Here is a 23,175-nt window from a genome sequence, read left to right on the forward strand (position 1 = left end):
AACAACATACAATACCTTAAAATTGAAATGTGACACTGCAGCTCTCTCCCTCTCCCTTTCTCTCTCTCCCTTTTTGTAATTTAATAAGCTTATTGATATTAATCACATTAGCATCCCTCATTTCATCATTAGGCAAACAACTGCCATGAATGGTTAAATAACCCTTGATTTGTTCACAGTTGAGATGGAGAAGACTACAGCATGCCTTCTATGACTAGATCCCAAATATACATAAAACAATTGCTCAAGCATGGATCACGGCAAACAGTACTGACAAAATAATATACATATAATGATTGCTACGGCAAGGAACCGGATATGCAGAAATCCATTTCCAAAACAAACACAAAAGCCATTACCCAGAGTCTCAACTATCACCATTTTTGCGCTCTGCGACAGTATCTGTATAATAATCAGTTTCCAACTCACAACAACAGCATTCCTTTGTGGTTACCCACCATATTTACCCTACCTCCCTATAATGTAAGTAGCTCTAATTCAACTTGCCAAAGATATGTTTTACAGGTTATGGAGTGATATCAATGAGTGAAAAGCCTAAGAGAGTATGCAGAAATGTCTGAATAGCTCCACATGGCGATCTGTACAGAGATACACATATGATGAACTTAGCTGTTCACAGTCACACCTGAACACACCTCAGATATTGCGGTAAAAAAAGGATGGGCTACCAGAGAAAAAAAATCAGCGTACAATGATTTATCTACCATTCTTTATTTTCCTTATTTTTCTGATGGAATAACAGAAATCTCTAACATATGACAACAAACTCTGTATATGCTTATACAGCCTAATTAAAAACAATAAGTATGTCCGACATTTATAGTAGCATGTTTTTTTTTTTTTTCTGTGAGAAGCATCAAAGATTTCATAACACATACTCACTACTCCTCTGTTGTAAGTTTTGCTGGTGAAACAAGAAAGTAACACGAGCTCCCTTAGGATTGTAGCTGCTTTTCCAAAAGACCCACACTTGTAAGACTTACATAAATATTGTGTTCCTCACTGCCTAACAACAAAGGCATTATGGGAGCACACATACAAGATTACACTAGCTGCTATAAAATACCACAACATACTGTACTAAGTCTGTGTCAAACATTCAAACTATAAAAGATTCAAACACTAAGACTTACAGAAAAACATTTTAAATCAAAAAGATATGAAAAGTCTTCAAATCACAAAGATTCAAAGCAAAACAAAAACTATTTCTTGCATGAGGCAAGATACCCCTGCACCCCACAATGCATGCTACTTAAACATACTGTCTCTGACACTGCACTACAGAAGAGCCAGGGGTAAATTCCACAATCCTCACTGTATCACAATCTCATGTTTCCAAATTGCAGCATTAAATGAAAAGTTAATTTTCAAACTCTGCAGTTGACAGTTCAGTTGCCCGAACTCTCAGTTGAAGGTAACCCGTTAAGTTACATAAAGTGCAGCATTTAAATTCATTAAGTCTTCTATTTTCTTTTGATGGACATCATCTTTCTTGATTTGTTAATAATCAATGGAAGTACTATATTATTAATGCATGTGAATTGTTACCTCAGTTGTTGATTGCTGATTCTAGGAGACACTCTTCTGGGTCATACATGAATACAGGTCCTGGCAGAGTTCACTCACCTACATAATCAAAACAAAATAAACATAATTAACAGTATATCATTTTGAGTGAAACTGTACTGAAAATAAATGAGGTTATAAAGTACATCCTATCATGAAGTAAGGGCTTAAAGATTATTTAATCTGTAACCACAAAATGTGTATCGTCTGTCCCCAGTTTACAATGTCCCTTCTCCATGTCTGCCTTCTTCGTTAACTTAGGTTATTCTTTCAACCAAGGGATGTATTTTAAAGAAGGTCACATTTAGCCTCCATTGGCTAGGCCTAATCAGAAATGGCGGATTGTAATTAAAAAAAGGAAAAAAAAAAAAAAAAAAGAAAATACTTCATAAAGTAATGATATTTAATTTTATTAGTTTTAAAAATCTTACTTATGGTAATTTATATGCTTTTAATTTTCTGGTAATGTTCTATCATTCCATACAGGCACAATCATTAATATTAAGAAAACTACTTAAACAGTGTACATTTAATCAGGTCAGATGTACACAGAATATATTTGTACACATGTATAATATCAAGTGAATAAAGCATGGCTGCAGTTTTGTTTGCAATCTTTTGCTGAACTGTATGAAAGGCAATATTTCCTCTAGATCTTAAATAACATAATTTATCAGTGGGTGTTATCTGCATATAATTCATAAGTTATCCAACATTTTTTTTTTTACTAAACCTTTCAGATCTGAGGAATTCATTAATTAAAAGATGACTGCTAGACTGTAATAAACTTAGTCACTGTGGCACTTGAATGTAATTAAAACGTGTTTATTGTATCTGTGAAACAGACATGCGTGTAAGTGCAATAACATTTCCATTTATGCTTGACTACGCATATAGCATACAATTCTGACATCTTGTTTTTAGCAGTAACAAACCACTGTACACATTTTATTATATAAACAAACAGGAATATTACATCTTGTAAAATGTGACAGGATGGAGGGGATATTTGGATGTTTCCCCTGCCTACACAATCACTGTTGTCTTTGATGTTTGACAGCTTCCATTCTCTTATACTATTAATATTTTATATACCTTTTGCATAGATCCTGAACACACCACTATATTTGTGCCATGGAAGAACATGATGGGTGCAACCCCATTATTATTTTTAGAAGTGCATTCATATTTTAAGTTTGTTCACTTACATTTTAATTGCAGAATGTTATCTTCCACTTGTTCATCCTTTTTCCTGAAAAATGTTCAATTTCCCTTCCTTTTCACTGCTACAACACAGTCAGCATGTTGTTGTAAAAACTTCTGTTCAGAAAAATTACTAACATCAGAGCAACTAAACAATAACAACTCTACAAGATGCATTTAACTATTACCCAAGCTTAGATCCATGCAGATCAACCATAACCAAACTGAATTAATGAGGGATATTCTCTAAGGCACAACAGATGTCAAGCTCTCCTGAAAAACTAAACAACAAAAAATATCTGGCAGTGTGTTGTAGCACTTTATGCAGAGAGGTCAGAAAATAATGTAAGATGACATACTGCAGAGTTTCTGTCCAGCAGTTACCGTCTAGAGAAGGAATCTAGATTTATAGCTGAGATTTAGACAGTCAACAGATGGTGCTGCGGTAGCCTTGTCGCCTCACAGCAAGACGTTGTCACATTTGATTCTCAGTTAGAGCGTCTTCTGTGTGGAGGCATGCATGAATGGGCGTGCCTTCATTGAAGGTTGTGCGTCAGGGCTGGTAACTCGGCATGTAAAAATCCACTACCAAACATTAGCGGACCGGAGTTCTGCTGTGGCAACCCCTAACCGGGATAAGCCAAAAGACACAACAACAACAACAGATAGCAAAGATTGACTATTTTCCTGTGGTGGGATCTATAATTCTACATTCTTATAATCAACCTATAGTACACAGTTCAAAGAGTCTAAGTGAAGTCAAAGTGATTGTTCTGGTCTTGTGTATCATGAAAAACATGCAGACTTAAATAAAAGTGCTCAGTATGCTTGTGAACTGTGCAAAAGTCATGCCAGACATGTAAAGAAAAAGAACAAGGTAATTTTGTTTGCTAAAACGATCCAGAGCATCTCCTAAAAATATCTGGTCTTCTATTGCAATAGTTTGGCAAACATAGCTGTAATTAACAGCTTGGATTGAGTACACATATGCTCATAACATGTATACTCAGGCTTGTAGCTATAAGCAAACAACACACATTACAAAAAAACGTTTTTCTAAGGATGCAAGCCACACTGCCCCCTCATACCCCATTTACTTTGGCATTGTTACTCCACAGTTATTGTACTTTATAGAATGAGTGTTGACTGACAGGCAGTGGCATTCCTGGACTGCTCTTTCTCTAACAGCCTATGACACTGGATGACCTATTAAATGGTACCCTTCAGAATCGCATTCCTGTATGGACCAGATGTAACGTCAGGCTATTATTCTCCAGCAATCATGAAACAAGCTTCATCTATATGTTTCAGAAACTATAAGCCTTAATGACACATTATTCACTATCATTTCAAAGATGAACTAATGATTGTTTTCATCTTTAGCAGCTCCATTCACTTAGTGTCCACTGCTAGTTCTTTACTCTGTTTTAGTGATGGCACTTCAAAGGAGCTATCACATTATACTCCTTTCATTTAATCCTACAGTGTAACTTAAGTTTCACTGTAAGATGTACATCTTGAACTAGTGAAAGAAATCCACAAATATGAAATGCAATCTAGACCTGAAGTTCTGCTATCTTAAGCACCAAAAACTAGAAGTCTACAATACTGGCACAACTTCCAGTGGGCATTATGACTGGAGATAAAGGATTTGGTACGAAGCAGAGTGAAGAACATTTCTTTGTACTCTTCAGATACAGTTTTAGAAATCCCATTTAGTAATTAGGTAAAAAAAGAAACACTGGGAAATAATGTCTATACTGAAAATTGCATCTAAACTCATGCAACACTGGGTTAAAGTTCAAGAATGTAAAATATTTCCAGAGAGAATATGGATGCCAAAATGTCTGTAGTGTAAAACTTTGAGGGTGGTGTAGTGGTTAGCATTGCTGCCTCACAGCAAGAGGTTCTCCGGTTTGATTCTCAGCTGAGGTGCCCTCTGTGTGGAGTCTGCATGTCCTCCCTGCATTCACGTGGGATTTCACTGGGTGCTCCGGTTTCCTCCCACATTCCAAAAACATGCAGAAGATGGATTAGAGACTATAAATTGCCTCTAGCTGTAAGTGCGTATGTGTGTGGTGTACCTTCCAAAGAAGGGTTGGGCCTTGGGCTAGCAACCTGAGCCTGTTAAACCCATAACTGCTACAGAAACGAGCATTGACAGTCATAGCCTGATGTACCACATGGTGCGTAAACAGGATAGAGAGAGAGTGAAACTTTAAACTGACATTATATCAACAGATTTAGAGAGGATGGAATACCCACAATGTGAACTGCACATGTTGCTGTGGTATATATGTGTAAGAGAGGTTTTAGTCTGCTTGGTGCAGGAAAAAGCAGGTAGTAGGTTAGTATAGTTAGATTGTTACTGGTTGAGTCAGATATGGAATCACTGTTGGTGCAGTCTCCTGACTGAGTGCTTGCAGCGACTCTAGGGAGATTTTGCCCTTCTTAGTGTCTGCATATTCATGGTGTTGGTCTGTATAAGTTTGGGGGGGGCAAGCCCCACCCCCTTAAAAAACTCTTTGGATATTTTTAGTAGTAAGGTACATTTACTGCTCGGGGTTATGTGTTCCATTATTTTGAGCAATCAGGTTTTGGTGCGGTTGATGTATTTTTTTGCAGTACTGTGATGGGTGGGATTTTCTTTTAATTTGATACTTCCTTGTACGATAATAAAAATATATACAACTGATTTTTAAATACAGTAACAGTGACTATGATAAAAAATGGATACTTGAACAGGGACCATCCAGGCATAAGCCAAGGCTGCAGGCCTGCATTGTAAGTGGCAACTGCAAACAGGCCTCTCCAAAACACAGGCGAACCCATGGCCTCCCTGAAACTCAAATGAGGGGAAAAATGTATTCTAGAGGATAAATGTATCACTTGACACCTGTACTAGAGTGACTAACTACCCAAAAGCTAGCCCAAAAACACCCAGCCCCAAAGTAAAACATTCATAAACTCAAAAACTCCATGGAACAATAAACCGCCATCACCATCCCCCACAAGAGGGAGGAGATCATCATCATCTCTCGGAGGCAGACACGGAGTGACAAATGTTCAACACGGAACTAGTGAGATCACTGGTGAGATCAGACCACAAACTAATCATCCCCACCCCACCTCATCCAAAAAGAAGAAAAAAAAAGAGCAAAAAAAGCTTTTCTCAAGCCAGAAGACTACACTGGTCTCACGAAAGGTGGTGTTAAATCAGAGCCCGAAGCTGAATCCAGTAAAACTTACAAAGCAGCTGACTCTTACAAAACTGCTTCTACCAGCACCTGCAAGCAAAACACAAAACTTGTAACAACAACAAGTCTGGCAGTACCAAGTCCACTGGCATAAAAACAAAAACAAACAATAAAACAAAAAGAGGAAAAAGGAACAAAAAGCAAAAAAAACAAAAATCCTTAAAAGTAAAAAGTAAGAAAAATAAGAGCTCTCCTTAAAATCATCTCAAGAAAAATCCAAAAAAAAATCAAAAGAAAAATCATAAAAGAAAAGACAATCATAAGGCCTTCTTTAGCATGTGTTAGAAACCTGGGAGGAACCCCCCAGATATGCTCAAAATGATTCAAAATGATGTGAATTAGTAATGATACTACAGACATTGCCACAGGCTGGGCTGACAGGTTCAGCAAACTTCTCCCCTCCCCAAAGGAGATATCTATACCAAGCGATTTGCAGCCCAAACATCTCCCCCAGCCCAAGTGCTCTCTCTCTCAAAAAAAAAAGCATCACAGCATCCATGACCCTGATGTGTCCCGGTGTGCTCCATGAACTCAATGAGGAATTAAACCCACAGCTAGGACAGCTGATAGAGTATGAACCTATGAACCTAAGATGACAAAGAAGCAGACAGCAAAAGCAAAATAAAGGAGGTAATGGAATTTGCTTTTAGGGCGGAAAGATTAATAGCCCTGTTAAACTGTTTAATTTACCAAATTAGAAATTCAAGGTATTTATGTAACCAGTCAAGGTAAAAATACTGATTAAAAACATACATCAGAAAAACAAAACAAAGAGACTTATAAAAATACAGAATTTAATTAAAAAAGCATATGTGCGTAGTTTTCATCACTAGTTGTGGGGTATTTTTTTAACAATAATAATTCAGTTATTTGTGTTATTTATACTACTTTTACTAGTTATAATAAAATTAAGGAAATAATAAACATTACCTCATACAGAAGAATGGTCAGTTGACTGATTCTTAAAACATACAACTTGTTTTGCAATTTTAAAATCTGCAGAAACATTGCTGAATGTTACAATGTGAATTCATACAGCGGGGGCACATTACATGCATGTGTATGGTATGCTCATTTATGTTATGCATGAGCATTAATGACTGTTCTTATTAATAACAATTACTTGGCTAACATTCTCAGACAGTATGGCTTAAGAGGTTCTTGAGAAAATGTTCACTTAGCAGTCAACCATAGTAGAGAAGCCATTACTTATTACAGAGTATGGCCCCAGATAAATCACTACATTAACACATATTTTACACTTCCTTTAATTAGGCACCTGGCATTCTGCAGGCATGCACTGCGCAGTGCAGTAATGAATTACATAGGTCCACAGTATCTTAACTATGCATTTGCTATAACATTTCCAGAATAACAAAGTGTGTTTTGCAAATCTGCAATAAACTGGCATCCTTTCTACCACTGCTTTCTCTGCCTTGTGCTCACTGACTGCTGGGACAGGTTCCAGCTCCACCCATGACTCTGGTTTAATTAAGGTAGTGGATAAATGACTGAATCTGTTGCAAATGGCCAGAATGCTGAAAACCATTCTACTTTGTTACATTACATTAGTTAAGTCTGATTAAGTAGGATTTATTTATTTATTTGCCATTTGTTATCCTGGTTAGTCCAAGTGAGCCAAAGGCCCATGTTCAGTGGAGACCCAATGAGAAAAGCTCCAAAATATACAAAAATTACCTAAATTCAATACTGCACACATTTTAAAAATTACATAAATTCAAGAATGTACAAATTAAAAATTAACAGTTACAGAGAAAGTTTATACAAGATAAAACGACATGTTGTAAAGAACAGAGATAGACTTGAGTAAGTAACAGCAGATGAAATACCTGTGCAAGTCTAGAGCAAACAAGTTAATATTCACGTTGGCATTACATTGTATTACAGAAAACAATCTAGATAGGCAACATAGCACAGAAGTATATTATTTTGGGGGGGGGGGGTTCAGAAATCTTTATTAAATTTCCATATATGACAAAGGCAATCTTACATTTAGAAAAAAGAAAAACACACAAAATGATATCACTTTAGTTGTAAACAGTTTACATCACAGACAACATTGAAACAACTGTAGTTGTAAACATTATAAATCACTTATAAACCTTCCAGTCATTGCCAGTTAAGCATTATACAGCTCATTCAAATCCCGCCTCTTTCTTAAATCTCGTTCCTGCTCTGCATATACTGTTCTCACAATTCCCACTTTTTTCTATGTAGTTTGATCCTTCCATATTCTAAAGATCCCAGTTCCAGTTGTTTTATCTCTGTTACTATATTCACTACTTCTAGTAAAATTGGTCTAGACTTGGATTTCCATTTTCTAGTAATTGCTTTTTTGGCAGCCACCATAATTAGACTCAGCAAGGCTTTATTATGTCTATGCAATTCCGATTCTGTAGCATAACTCAAAGAAATCATCTCCCCAGTCAGTCCAATCCGCTCACTCAGCATCCACGACAGAGCAGTCCGCAAGGAATCCCAAAAGTCCACCAGCTCACCACACCTCCAAAAAACATGTTCACAGTTACCTCTTTCTTGCTCATCACACCTCCAATATTTGCTATCCACCTGAGGAAAAATTCTTTGGAGTCTACCTATGCAAACATTTCCAGGCAAAGATCCTAAATCTTCTAGACTAACATAGCACAGAAAAGTTATACAATAAATGTATAATGCAGCAGCTGCTAGTTTCTCATTGGGCTGATACAATTTATTCAAATTATATACCTAAAAGATATAAGTTTTAGGGTAAAGAGAAGTTCATATGGGGGAGGGTTAGGTAGGGTCCTAGCATGGACAGGAGCTTGAGTCTGCAAGGTAGTTTTTCAGTTCTTTTTTGAAGCTGTTAGTATATTTGATATTTCGAATATTTTTTTTTTGGGGGGGGTGTTGTTCCAGGTTTGGGACACTGTGCTTTTGTAAAGTAGTTTCCTATGTTTTTATAAGGTCTGTATATGTCACAAAGGAGTTGATCGGAGCTGTAGAGAGTATAAGTAGGAATATAGAGGGACACTAGAGAGGAGAGGGAAGGACAGACTGAGGGTTTATTTAGTAAGAAGGGATAGAAGCAATAGTTGAGGGAATTGAAGCCACTGGAGTTGTTTTAGAGCAAGGCAGTGGTCAGATTTGTATAGCAGGTTGCTGGCAAATCTAGATATTTTGTTATATGTTTGTTCAAGTTTGGTTATTAAGGAGGATTGTAGGTGTGTAAGTATTGGAGAGGTGTACAGAAGGCAAGGAAGGAGGAATGCCTGTGCCAGAGAAGATCTGGAGTCAGAAGACAGGAATTTTCTATTTCTATAGAGTAGACACATTTTTTATGCGTCTTTTTAATACATTGTTGAATATGCAGGTCAAATTTTAATTGGTCAACGATTATGGTGCTGAGGAGCTTAGTGTGTGATTCAGCTTTAGTTATGGTGTTGTCAAGAGATGAGATGGTGAAGGTGGTTTTATGATGGGAGAGAGATTTAGGAAAGAAGAGAAGGAGTTTGTTTTGTTTAGTGTTGAGTATGAGTTGGTTATCAGTTAGCCATTGTTCGATTGTGAGAAATGAGTTTTGAGTAACAGAACAAAGGTGAGTGATGTTATCAGCGAGGGAGATAACGGTAGAATTGTCAGCCTATTGTATAAGGGAGGAGGTGCTGCAGGATGAGTGGAGGCTGTTAGTAAAGATATTGAAAAGAAGAGGACCTAGAATAGAGGCTTGGGGACTCCTGTCTGGAAAAGTAAAAAAGAGAAGCAGGTAGTTTGCCACCTGACTGACTGTAACCTATTAGTAAGATAGCTGTAGAACCAGAGAATAGTGATGGCGGAGAGGTTGAGATCAGATAGTTTAGTTAGTAGCTTAGAGTGAGAAACAGTATCAAAAGCTTTTAAGAAGTCTAGGAATAGCAGGACACCAGTTGTTTTTTGTCTCTAGTCTCTGCAACAGTATGAGTGAAAGACAGCAGGACAATGAAAGTACTCTTATTTGGCCTAAAGCCATGTTGAGTGGGGATCAGAAAGTTTTCCTGAATTATGTATTTGAAAAGCTGATTGAGTGTGCATTTTTCGAGTATTTCAGAGAGAGGGGGGAGTATGGCTATGGGTCTAAAAATCAGAAGGATCGGTGGAGTTATCTCTTTTGTGTAGTAGTATGGTGTAGAAAGTTTTCCAGGTGTCAGGGACAGTAGATTCTTGGATTGATCTGTTTACAAGTACTGAGATAGGGTAGGCTATAGAGTCAGCAGCGTGTTTAAGAAAGAGGGCAGGTAGGCTATCAGAAGAGGGGGAATATGATTTTAGTTTAAGCAGAAGAGATTTTATAAGCAGTGGGGACTAGTTTAAAAGAGAAGGGCGTGTTATTGGTAGTATTGGAAGAGGTGGGGGAGGACTTTTATTTTGGTCAGTGTGGGTTAGTTTGCAGATAGATTCAATGAAGTAATAGTTAAGTAGTGTGGCAGTTTTTTGAGGTGTATTGTTAAGGTAGGGTTTAGGGGTTGTAGATCCCCCCAGGGTGGAGGATTTTATTAATGGTGTGCCAGAATTTTTTTGGATTAGAGTGGTGGGTGGATTGGGCATCATAGGAGAATTTTTTTTTTTTCTTTGTTGACTTGCTTTTTGGTGTGGTTTCTAAGTTCTTTGTATTTTTGGTGTATCTTAGTGGATTTAGTTTTTAGTCATTTTTTCCAAACTTTTTTTTTTTTTCATAAGGGGGTGAGTGTCTTTTGTGAGCCAGGGCTGGTGGTTAGTTTTTATCCTAATTTTCCTCAGTGGTGCTAGGGAGTTAAATACATCGAGGAAAGTATGACTGAATTCTAGAACTGTGTCATTCAGGGGAAGGTGTTGGAGGTTGGACCAGTTGACTAATGAGAGCCTATTATTAAAGGTTTTAGCATCAAGGCAGGAAAGATTGCAGCAATTTCTGTATAGGTGGGACCTGGGAGTTTGAAGAGAGTGTCTTTGCACATAAATAGGAGGTGGTCACTCAGGGAGTCAGGTAGAGTCCAGGGTTATGGTAAAGTTTTAGATCGGAAATTAGGATCCAGTCCAGGATGGAGCTGTTATTGTTGTTTTTATTTAAGCAGGTAGAAGTTGTAATTAATTGATTAAAGCCATGGAGATTAAAGCTACGATTTGGAGAGTTGGTTAACAGTTTTTTCCAATCAATGTTGATATCACCAAGGATAATTGTCTCATAGGGTATGTGAAATGAGATCCATGACAGGATCGGTTCAAGAATGGATATGTTATTTCCAGGTTGTATATAGATGGCTGTTGTGAAAAATTTTTTTTGGGGGGGTTAAGTCACAATTAAGAATAAGTAACTCAGCTGGGTGGAAGCCTGGTTGAGGTACACGTAGGGGGATAAGCTGAGTTGCTCGTCGTACAGGATTGCCATCCCACCACCTTTATTAGAGAGTCTGTCTTGACGGTAAATGTTACAGTTGGCAGGTAAGATTTCAGTGTTAGAGATATGAGGTTTTAGCCATGTTTCAGATAGAGTTAAGATATGTGGAGAGTAGTGGGCTACCAAGAATGCAGGTCAGTAATTTTATTAATTAGACTTTGTATGTGTGTGTGTGTGTGTGTGTGTGTGTGTGTGTGTGTGTGTGTGTGTGTGTGTGTGTGTGTGTGTGTATGTGTGTGTGTTGAGTAGATAGTAAGGTGTTTGGTAGTAGAGGGGGAGTGGGGGAAGGTTGGTGTAAGGTGAAGTGGGGGGGCAGGATTGGGTGGATGTCTCCATCTAGCAGAAGAGGTTTTATTAATAGAGTGAGTTTAGAATGGTAGAAGTAATAAGTAAAGGATTGTACTTGACGTTAGGAGAGGTAGGAGTGTGAGTAGATCATTTGAATTTATGAAGCTGTATGTAGGAGGTATTATACAGAGGATGAGAGACTAAGAAGGGTAGGGGGGTCATTATGGGTTACTGGATATGTAAGTGTAGGAGATAGTTGTAGGTAATTGAGTTTTATGTGATAGGAAGTTAAGAATGCAAGGTTGTAGTTAGGTAAGTGTAGTACTTTGAAAGACTGTGTATGTTAGGTAAGTTTTCAGTTACAGAAACAAAAAAAAAAGAAAGGAGTTAGGTGGAAGGAAAGTGAATGACAGTAATTAAACTTATCACAGCTATCAAGGTGGGTAGGAGAATATAGGGGGCGTAGAGATGTTGGTGATGTGTATGGGGAATAGTGATAGGAGATACGGAACGGTTAAAGTTGGGTGAGGAAAACTTTAATTGGCTAATTGGGCACAGTGGGTGGGATTGTATCAAGGTGGTTAGAGTATAAATCTGGAGTAAGTGGGGCTGGATAGGAATGGGGGTAGGGTAGGGTAGGGTATGGGACTGAGCCCGAGCAAAGTGAGGGCTAAGGGAGTGGGTTGAGCCAACTCATGGAGGTACCACCAGAAACAATCATCTAAACAGGGTGAGTGTTAGTTTAGCAAACAGTATAAAACATCAGTTCACTTTTACTATTTTTGTTTCTTTTTTGTTCATACAGGAGAAGGCATTCAGTGATATTTCTATTATTAGCATATAGTATTGATTGTAATTCACATAAAGCTTTACAGCAATAAGAGGGAATAATTGACAGAAATACATGGGAGAGGGGAAGTTAAACAGGGAGAATGAAGGGGTGGGGGAGGCTGCGGCTAGGGTCTATACTAGGTTTACTTCCAGCTAAAATGACTTTAACAGCAAAAACAAAAAACAAAGAAAAAAAAAACAACAGTGCAGTACAAGTTACACGGAACCAAGGTATAATTAAGACCAGGAGGGTAAGATACATACAAACTTAATCAAACAACTTAATTTAAGCCATCTGCACTATAGGGTGTGTTCGCACTCCAGGTAGTTTCTGCAGGTTGAATTTGGCAGGGTGCAGACTTCGTTTCAAGTTGAGGCTATCTAAACAGGAATAAGAAGAGATGTAGACGCTGAAGAGACTGAAATTTGCTTAAAATTTAAGGGATAAAGTAAAATAAAAAAAAAGTTGTAAACACTAGGTTAACAACAGATAATCACCACATATAAGACTTGATTGCAGTATAAAACAGTTCGCTACAGTACTGTTACAACACAGACAACGTTAATGAACAATGAGGAGAGAGAGAAGGAAGAAGAAAAGCAGTTCTGGTAGAGAAAACATTGTAGGGTTCACCACCCTATGGTAACAGACCCTTAAATAGCAACAGCTTAGGTGCCAGCACAAAGTCTCAGATGTTGGGCATTATACAACATCTCTAAAACTGTAGCACAAAGCAAATGATAATACACATGGTAAGAATTCTAACTGCAAAGGACAGTTTGTGACTGATTTAAGCAAGAGTGTTAAAGTAAAAGCTTGTTGGCTAGGCTTACGTAGGCCCTTGGGCCGATAGCCCAGTACCTACCAATGAACCTATAAAATAGCTAGTCTATCAGTTTGTGAGACATAGTACAGAAATCATCGCAGGTAACACACTAACTGCTAAAAATATAGCTAACTGCAAGTTACTACTGTTGGCCCATCGATGCAGTTGATACTGTACAACAATTATGTAATGAAATTCAGAACAGCAAGGTATAGGACACTGAAAAAAAATAAAATGACTTACATGGCGAGCACACAGGGTGGGAGATACTAAGGGATGCAGCAGCCTGAAAGTATATTTAAAAAATGGCTCCCTGATGCAAGACCAATACTTACTGGTTTTCAGGGGAGGGGCAGTGGGTCCAGGGGGAGGATGATTATACACTACAATTAGTGCAGTTTAACCAGAACTACCAAGATAAAAAGAAAAAAATAATATATTTCATACCTAGTAGTTTAAATGAATGAGGCATTTAAATAATAGACATTATGGCTACTTCCTGTGAAGTGAATTAACCGTTGACACATTTGTAAATTGCAGAGGCAGGTGATAAATTTCTAATCAGGAAGGATTCTGAGTCTGTTTTTAAAATATACCATATTGAGTTTTTAATGTAAAAAATGTCTCATAGCAGACAAAATAAGGTCAGCTATAATGGAATATGATTTAGATAGGTAATGTACTAAATAATGTGTTGTGGGAAATTAAGAGCATGGATACAAACTGAAAGTCTAGAATTTGTGCACAGACGGATAACTACTACAGCAGAAAGACTGATTTATAGCAGTACAACTGCCAAGGATAGAGGTATTTACTGAGTTATATAAGGTTTGTTTGTTTTCCTACATCTCTGTTGACCTTTCTGAATACTCTGGCTTTCTTTCACCTCCCAAAAATATGAAGACTGACTGGTTACTCTAAACTCTACATATATATTGTAATGACTTTGCCCTTGCTATTCAGGTCATGGCTGAAAAGGTTCCATGAACATCAGTTCTATTAACTGGTCAACAGAAGAATTTGTAACACTGAATTAAAAATGCAAGTGTTGTTGTTGTTTGTCTTTCGGCTTTTCCCGGTAAGGGGTCGCCACAGCGGAACTCCGGTCCGTTAATGATTGGCAGCAGATTTTCACGAATGCCGAGGTGCCGGCTTGACGTTCAACCTTCAACGAAGGCACGCCCATTTACGCATGTCTTTCAAACGCCCACCCAACCGCCGGGAGGACATGCAGACTCCACACAGAAGGCACTCCCTGCACTCCAGCTGAGAATCGAACGGGAGAACCTCTTGCTGTGAGGCAACAACACTACCGCTGCACCACCGCAGATGTCTACTAGCATTAAATATTAAAAAAAATATTAAACATAAAGAAAAAAAAACATGCCTTTAATTTTTAGTGCAGCAGTCTTTTTTACCTCTGGCAAAGTAACCTTGTGATGGAATATGAAAGCACTTGGCAAGTAAGATAACAGGCATACCTTGGGAAAAGCCAGAATAACTGCTTATCTTAATTCCTTTTAGAAATAAAAGATTGAAGACTATTTCTATTCATATGGGCTAACTGATGTGATTAGATGTGTAATTACACTTTTAAGTTCAAATTTGCCACTTTTAACATTTATAAAACATATCAACCAACTGCATAACACATTTAGTGCCATATATCAAAATTTGGATGACAGAGACCCACAAGTCCTTGTTGCTATGCAGTGCTAATTGGAGTCATATATTAAGTTACTCAAGTTTGTGATGGAGATAGTGTGGTATAATAAAATAATGGTTTGGATTTTATTTAGTTATTACTTACTTAACTAACTATTAGTTAATTTTACATTATTTATCAGGAAAGCTGACTGAGCAAATTCCCTTTTCAGTGAAGACTTGTGGTGGCCCAGGGAGAAAAGCTCCACATTGCACACATCTGAATGAGGTAACAGTACAAATATACTACAACACCCATGGTTAAATAACTTAACAGGCTTTCATTATGATATGCATACTACATAGAGGGTTATGACTGGGTCTCCAATTGTAACTATATATATTGTAATATATATAGAAATTGAAATATTGTAATTATATATATATACAGGTTTACAATCATTTTTTTGAACGACATTTAGGTGGATTTCAGAAATGCGTAATTACAAGGTCGACTGGTAAAAACAGCGACCCATAACCTCCGACATGCTTAAAACCAAAAGCATGGAAGTGAGTAGTTCTTGCAAAAATCACTGTTGACTTTAACGGTGATTTTAAAGCAAGATTCAAACAGGTTTGAATGTTAAATGACATTTTACCATATTCGAAATATGGTAAAAATGACATTTACATTTTCAGCTATTTGAGTCGATGAAATGACTCAAATATTTTCTGTCTTTCAACAAAATGATAGTAAACCTATATATATATATATAAATAGACATACATATATATATATATATATATATATGTGTGTGTGTGTGTGTGTGTGTGTGTGTGTGTGTGCGTATGTGTATGCATGTATGCATATATATTGACATAGTCTTATGCTGGAAGAATGCTGCAGTTAACATTTTTAAGGCAGCAGTTATAACCCCTGTGGAGAGGTTTTTTTTTTTCCCATTATTTCCACTGTGGGCAAACCATGCTCTGCTCACTGACAAAGGTGATAAACACATTACTGTGACTTTAAAGTTAAAATCAAAATCTTAACATATACGAAATAAAGTGCAGTGCTAGAAGAACTATAAAAATAAATGCCTGGGAGAGGACAAGAACCACTGAATGATACGATTATGCTGATACTTCTAAGAGGCAATTTCAATATGAACCATGTTACACACAAACCTTTTTTCTGTGTTTTATTGCAAGTATGCGCCAGCATTAAATATAGCAGCATTAAAGCTCTGTAAGCTACAGAGAAGGCTTTAACCACCTACACAAGTTAAGTAAATCTGAATTATGTAAAAATAAATCTTGGACAATTCTTTAAGAAAATGTAGCAGTTTAAATTTAATTAGAACAGTTTGTGCCAGAAAAAAACTTATTTTGACATATTGTTTGTTTTTCTCAGATTTAATCTTAAGAACAAGACAAACCAGTGGAAGCACAAAACTGTCTTGACATGCAGTCACAGGCAGATTAAGAGGGTCATTAATTAAAAGCCCACAAAATAAGTTTTTTACCCCCAAACAGGTGAATATATAACACATGTATAGCACCTGACCAAACCTGATTTTGCAAGTCCTTCTTCCTAATGACCTTTGCCTTACATAAAATATTGGGACTATACAATATCAAATCTAAGGACACATGATCTCAAATGTGGATCACAGTCTGCTGTTTCATGTACTTTATTTATCTCATTTTGTTTACCTGGTAAATCTCTCTCAGCCAGGAGACTTTTATGGGCCTAACCCATGGAGAGTGTCTGAAAGTGTCATACAACAAACTCAGGGACGTTTTTATTAGTACAGCCAGTCAATCAAGGCAGCATGTCTATTCAACTTGAGGGGAAACCAGAGAATGCAAAGTAAACTGCCACATACAAGGGAAGATAAAATGCAGGTTTAGCTCATGCGACAGCCAGAAGCCAGGGTCAAATGGCAGACAGGCAGTAGAGGTGAGTTACAGCATCAGTTATTGACACATTATTGTCATCAATTCTGCAGCCATGTCATCAATTCTGCAGCCATGTCAGCAGACACAAAATTCTATACGGCTCTGTAGAATCAACTCTGATATGCTTTATTTATGCAGTAAACAATATCATTATGCATTTAAAAATTAATGAGTTACAGGCAGCACTTAGGTTTACAGGGCAATTTTATGTTAAGGGACAATCTTCCTCTAAACTATCTGTAGTGGTTGACCCAAATATCATTTGGCAGTAACATTTTTATAGCACAGGATTTATGAACAAGAAACAACTTACAGATATAAACAAGGAGTGTGGAGGTAGGTAATATAAACAAATGGTGAGATAAAAGAAGCGTACCATAGAAAACAATAGGCAATGACACTTTTTTTTTGCTACATAGACTAAACAAAAATCCATTTAGAATGTCACTAGATCTACTGAATTTGAACAGGTCCAATAATGTCCATTTAAGAGAATGCATGAAATGCCAAAGCATGGCTCTAAAGTTATCACAAACACATAAAAAAAGGCTCAAAATAAAACATTCACCTCTAGGGGAATTGCTAAAAACAAGCTGAGTTAAAACTGACCAGTCCTGTTGTGCTAAAAGTCTTCATTCTAGTGTACTGCAATAACTTAGCAGTGCTTTAAAGTACATGTGCTCATTAACTAGACCGTTTATCAGTAATTTAATATGCATTATCACTGCTGTCCATGTAATCTTTTGTAATCTGTGGCTATCTAATATGATACAACGCAGCAGTTTACTGATTACTCAGCGTCTAGTGGTAGCACTACAGAAGGTGTATATGGCAAGAGATATGTTGTATGTGCTATAATAGTATAAAATGTAGTAGCCAGATATTTGCTACAGTTTAAAAGAAGAAGAGGATTTTTTTGTTCTACATGTATGGTGAAGAGTTTTTTTTTTTTGCTCTTTACTTATGGAGAAGAACTTATTTGGAGGCACATGCCTCAGATTGGGGAAAACGACACAAGGTGCAATTAAGGCCAGCTGCACCCCTGACTGTGACATAGATGACTAAAGATCAGTTGTCAACTAGGGCATTGGAAGAGGCAGGGATGTTAACACTGAGTTTCTGATGCCAGCTGGCCAATCATGAGAGATGGAGGCACCCCCAACCCATTGGACTTCTGACACTGAGCAGAAGCAATAGTAAACAGGCGACGTTATGGGTCAGGATGTATGCATCCACTAGGCAACATGTTAGCACACTGATTAGATGCCTAACTCACTGTACTGCTGACACTAGCTGGAGGCAGGCTTAACAGCAGGCAGCATTACTGCTTGAGAAGTTTTGTGCTTATGGAGCACCACATTCATGTACAGTAGTATGCATGTATCAGTGGGCTGGTATTGCAGGGTTCACAATCATTTGATGCAAGAAATAAAAGAGTTAGGGACCAAACTATATGGACTCCCTTCATGATGACAGCTGTGATCCTTCATTATTACTCCTTTACCATGTATCTTGAAGAATGGGAAGAAGGGGGGAGGAATAAATGGGTTGATGAGGCAGACAGAGTTTTGACAGGGCATGGTGTGAAAAAAAAACATCAGGATAAAAAAAAAACTCTCAGCAGGCTATTACATTCACTGTTTTCCCCAGAAAAAACTCCCACCTACCCAAACCAGTGACTCCTCTTTGGTTTCCCAGACAGTCTATTACCCTATTTGTTCTCCACTGATGATAAGAGCCCCAGTCTGTCATAGACAGAGTAAGAACTGATTCAGTTTAGATGACTTCTTAATTGGCCACTGAATTGTATTAGTTGTTCTTTACAAGAAGCTCGGACCACTGTATAGAAACAGGACATTTTTAACTCCACTGGCTAGAACTGCAATCACCCGATCACACCTACTCTCTACTCTTATATATGTCTCACGTGTACTCTCAAACCTCAACAAATCTGAACTAACTAAGCTCTCCCATAGCTACAACCATATTGCCAGATTCGCCACTGGCTCCACCTATAGAACCTATCATTGTCAGAACCTGAAACAACTAGAGTGGCTAGAACTGCCCAGCTTAATTCAATTCAATCAACTCCTAATAGCGCACAAAATTCTATACCACCCTGAGGATACCCCCTCACTTACAAATATTATTAAGCCATATAGCAACTTGAAATCCCTACGATCAGACAACAAACTACTGGTCCAAACCCACAAAGCTAATAACTCTGATGGTGAATCCCTGTTTGCCAACTTTGTTGGCAAAACCTGGAATTTGTTGCCAAACCATATAACCCTTCAATCCTCCATAAGTCTCTTCAAAAAATGCCTCAAACAGTATCTCAAAGGGAACTGGCTTTGCCCATGTACAAACCTTGATTAAGTTATAAACTGAAAGCATAATATGTAAATAGCATAACATGTAATTACTTAACCAAGCTTTGTTTCCAAACCAAGCTATGCTTCCATTTCTTGATGTCTTTTTGCTTAAAATTGTGTCGGACCATGTGAATTTGTGAGTCCCTATGTGGGAACATTAATAACCCATTGTACAAAATATGTGGTCCTATATTTTCTAGTGTTATCTAACTTCTTGTGTAATATATGTAATATTGTCTACTGGAGCTTTTCTCCCCAAGCCTCCACTGAAAATGGACATGTATCCAGTCGGATTATCCCAGTAAACAAATGTAAAATAAATAAATAAAAATTCTTTAACAATATAAATTAGCATGCACTATGGTTTGATATACTATTTGTTACATTTAGTTGCAGGTCAAAATTGTATTCATTCTCAGCATGGGACTGATTCTAGCTGCTTTATCTCATTCATTCCTTGAGGAAAATGATCGTTAGATTGGTCACAGTGCATTGTGGGAGTTACATGGGGCCTCCTCTCAGTCCCTGAATAATCCAATCTCCATTGCAGTGTTTCTGGGGTCTTGACTTTTAATAACTACACAGACAGATAATTTACCTGCATAAAATATTGCATAAAACTATAAAAATAAAAAATAACTAATATCACAAGCTACGGAGCAAAAATGAGTCACTGTTTATTAAAAATCCACATAAAATCAAACAACTGAGCGGTTTCGCCTTGTCAAATAATAGGCTTCATCACAGTCATTTGAAACAAGCTTAAACTTATTTTAAAGTAAATTCATCCAAGGCAACCAATCACATCCCTTATACCTCATTTAAAATAAACTAGGCAATGCCTTTAAAATTATACTTGCCTAAATAGCACTTAAATCACAAAGTTGTGAAACCAGTGAATATTATACATCATTGTTTATAAATCATTGTTAAACACCCCAAACAATGTTGTAGTTTAAAACAGTGAATTTTTTTGACAAACAACCTAATTCCTTCTTTTTAAATTGTTATATTTTAAATTGTAAAATACAATAAAATAAAAACACCCTCATACACCTGTTTGAATAGTGTGAAATTATTCATTTGCCTATACTTTCTTGGCTCCTTGTTTTAAGATTGGGGCCAAAGAAATGTTGTCATTAAAACCTAGTGGGGTGGCAGAATTCAATCGAAGCTGCCATTTCATTTCCCTGGCTTCCACCTCTACTTTGTCATCACCACCCCTATCGTTAGGAAAGACCCTGTCTATATTTTTCCCAACATAAAATCCTGGGCAAGATGTACAAGTTGCCAGGTACACTATCATAGTTGAATTGCAGTTACATCTCTCTGGGCATTTAAGGGAGTAACTGTAACTGTTGACTGAGACATAGGGCCCATCATTAATAAACTTATAAACAATAATGTATGATATTCAATGGTTTCACAATTTTTGATTTAAGTGCTATTAGGCATGTATCATTTTAAAGGCATTGCCTAGTTTATTTTAAATGAGGTATAAGGGATGTGACTGGTTGCCTTGGATGAATTTACTTAAAAAAATTACTCTGATGAAGCCTATTGTTTGACAAGGCGAAAGTGACTCGTTTTTGCTCCATGGTTTGTGATATCACTCATTTTACAGTTGCGCTGTTTGTTGCCTTTCGCCAAGTTAGCATACTATTTTTATTGCATAAAACTGACTGTCTGAATAATTTAAAGTTAATATGCATATTTTCTATGATGCTTCACATTGCGTGATACATGAATCTGTAATGCTTTCTAGAATCTGCCTATTAGGATAGTTGCCTCTGGAGTTAAGCATATCCACAGAGTAACTGTGCTGTGGTTTCTTTCCTTTCTGTTGTTCTATTTTTGTTTTTCTACTTTGACTGAAACAAATGAACTTAAACATTGACATGAACTGCTTATATTTCATCAGCACACAGGTAGTGTCTTCAAGCCTGAAGAAGTATTACTCATTCTTTGTCAAATATTTTTTATTAACTTTCCACAAACCAAAAGGGGGTGTAGCTATGAACTGGATAACATGGGAAGACTGAGGAAATAAGGACTCGCAATTAAGCAAGTACCAGCAGTACATTTTTGGACTGAACATTATGAAAATGCAATTAATGGCCAGTAGCTATCAATCACTAAATGTACAACTATATATATTTTGTTTCTTTTTTGCTCCTCTGATCTGCCCATTAGCAGCCACCAGGACCTCTCCTTGTCCATCGGGTCTAGTGGGCACTCCTTAACTCTCCCAGGCTTGCCTTGACCCATGCTCAGGGCCAGTGAGGAGAATGTATTGCTGCTGAGGAGTGCATTCTGTTTATTTCCTAACATCCCTCACTACACGCACCCATTAACATCTGAGAATGGATATGCAAATACGACAAACTAGTGTAGCTTCCTACTTTCTCAGCAACTCGGCCAATTCTGCCTGGTGATTTCCCTTAGGGCAATGGCACCTCTGCATGTGCCTAGCCACCATGAAGTCCTCATGCTGCACCCAAATGCATGCTATGCCTTCCCCTGCACTTCAGATGCCCAGGCCAGTAACTGAACTCGGGCTGCCCGCACCAGTCAGGGCTTTACCTATCTATACCATGGTACTAGTTCAACATGCTAACACTATCACTATTCTAAATAAGAGGAGAAAAGAAACTTCTAATGAATATTAATCCAGAAGCACAATAGCAAACGAACAACCAGATAAAGTGTACTAGAGTTTATTGCGACAAAAAAATGCAAATAGAATGGTAAGCACTTTCAGCTGCGTTACTCCAGCCTTTATCAGACCTTTGCTATTGTGCTTCTGGATTTGTTTTTCAAGTTTGTGGTTCGTTTTTACAGTCTAATGAATATTAGACATCATTCCAAAATAATGATTATCACATCATTCTGCTCTTTATATTTAATGAAATATATCCATAAAAGATATTTCTTCATTTATTATAAACCAGGGCTTACAAAGTTATTGTTGTTGTCTTTCGGCTTTTCCCGGTTAGGGGTCGCCACAGTGGAACAACGGTCTGCTAATGATTGACATTAGATTTTCACGGTGCCGAGTTGCCAGCTCGACGACCAACCTTCAACGAAGGCACGCCCATTCACGCATGTCTTTTGGAACGTCACTCGACCCGCGGGGAGGACATGCAGACTCCACACAGAAGGCACTCCCCGCACACTAGCTGAGAATTGAACTGGAGAACCTCTTGCTGTGAGGCAACAATGCTACCACTGTACCACCGCAGAATACAAAACTGTACTAGTAGAAAACTTTAATTCTTTTTATTGCCCTCAATTAGACCATCTGGAAGAATGGGTGACAAACTATGACATCAAAAACCAAAGAATTATTAAAGAACGTTTTTACAGTTTCATATTAAGTACTAGCTACTGAATTAAAAGAAATTAAAAGCAGACATTTAGCATATAGAAATTTACAATCTATGACTATTCCAAGATTTAGCTAACACCTTAATAATTTATGAACTCCTGTTATGCATTACTTTCAATACTCCAATCATGCTCTAATTGTGTTTTTTTTTTGCTTAGTAAACCAATCCATTTATACAAATGGTCTACAAAAACGAACATTATATCAGCAAGAGTCAACAATTCATACATTTCATTAAAATAAATAATAATGGTCTTATAAAATGCAACACTCAAATTGCCTGATTAGTTATCCGAGGCAACACTCTCAACTTTATAAAGTTATGATTATCAATAGTACCAAAAGTTTATATGTCTTACAAGGAAGATTACAACAAATCTAATTACATTTAAGATCATTT

At 37.3% G+C, this 23,175-nt stretch overlaps 1 protein-coding gene across 1 annotated transcript in view; it reads right to left on the bottom strand.

The window, feature by feature from the left end:
- Positions 1-23,175, bottom strand: part of FNDC3B (fibronectin type III domain containing 3B) — a 2,611,550-nt gene that overhangs the window by 2,065,903 nt on the left and 522,472 nt on the right. The window contains exon 3 of the mRNA XM_044070236.1: positions 1,570-1,647. The gene's annotated coding sequence lies outside the window, so the exon portion shown is untranslated. The remainder of the gene's footprint in view (positions 1-1,569; positions 1,648-23,175) is intronic.

Source organism: Protopterus annectens, chromosome 4.part1 (genome assembly GCF_019279795.1).
Source record: "Protopterus annectens isolate FY-2018-M chromosome 4.part1, PAN1.0, whole genome shotgun sequence".
Taxonomy (NCBI): domain Eukaryota; kingdom Metazoa; phylum Chordata; order Ceratodontiformes; family Protopteridae; genus Protopterus; species Protopterus annectens.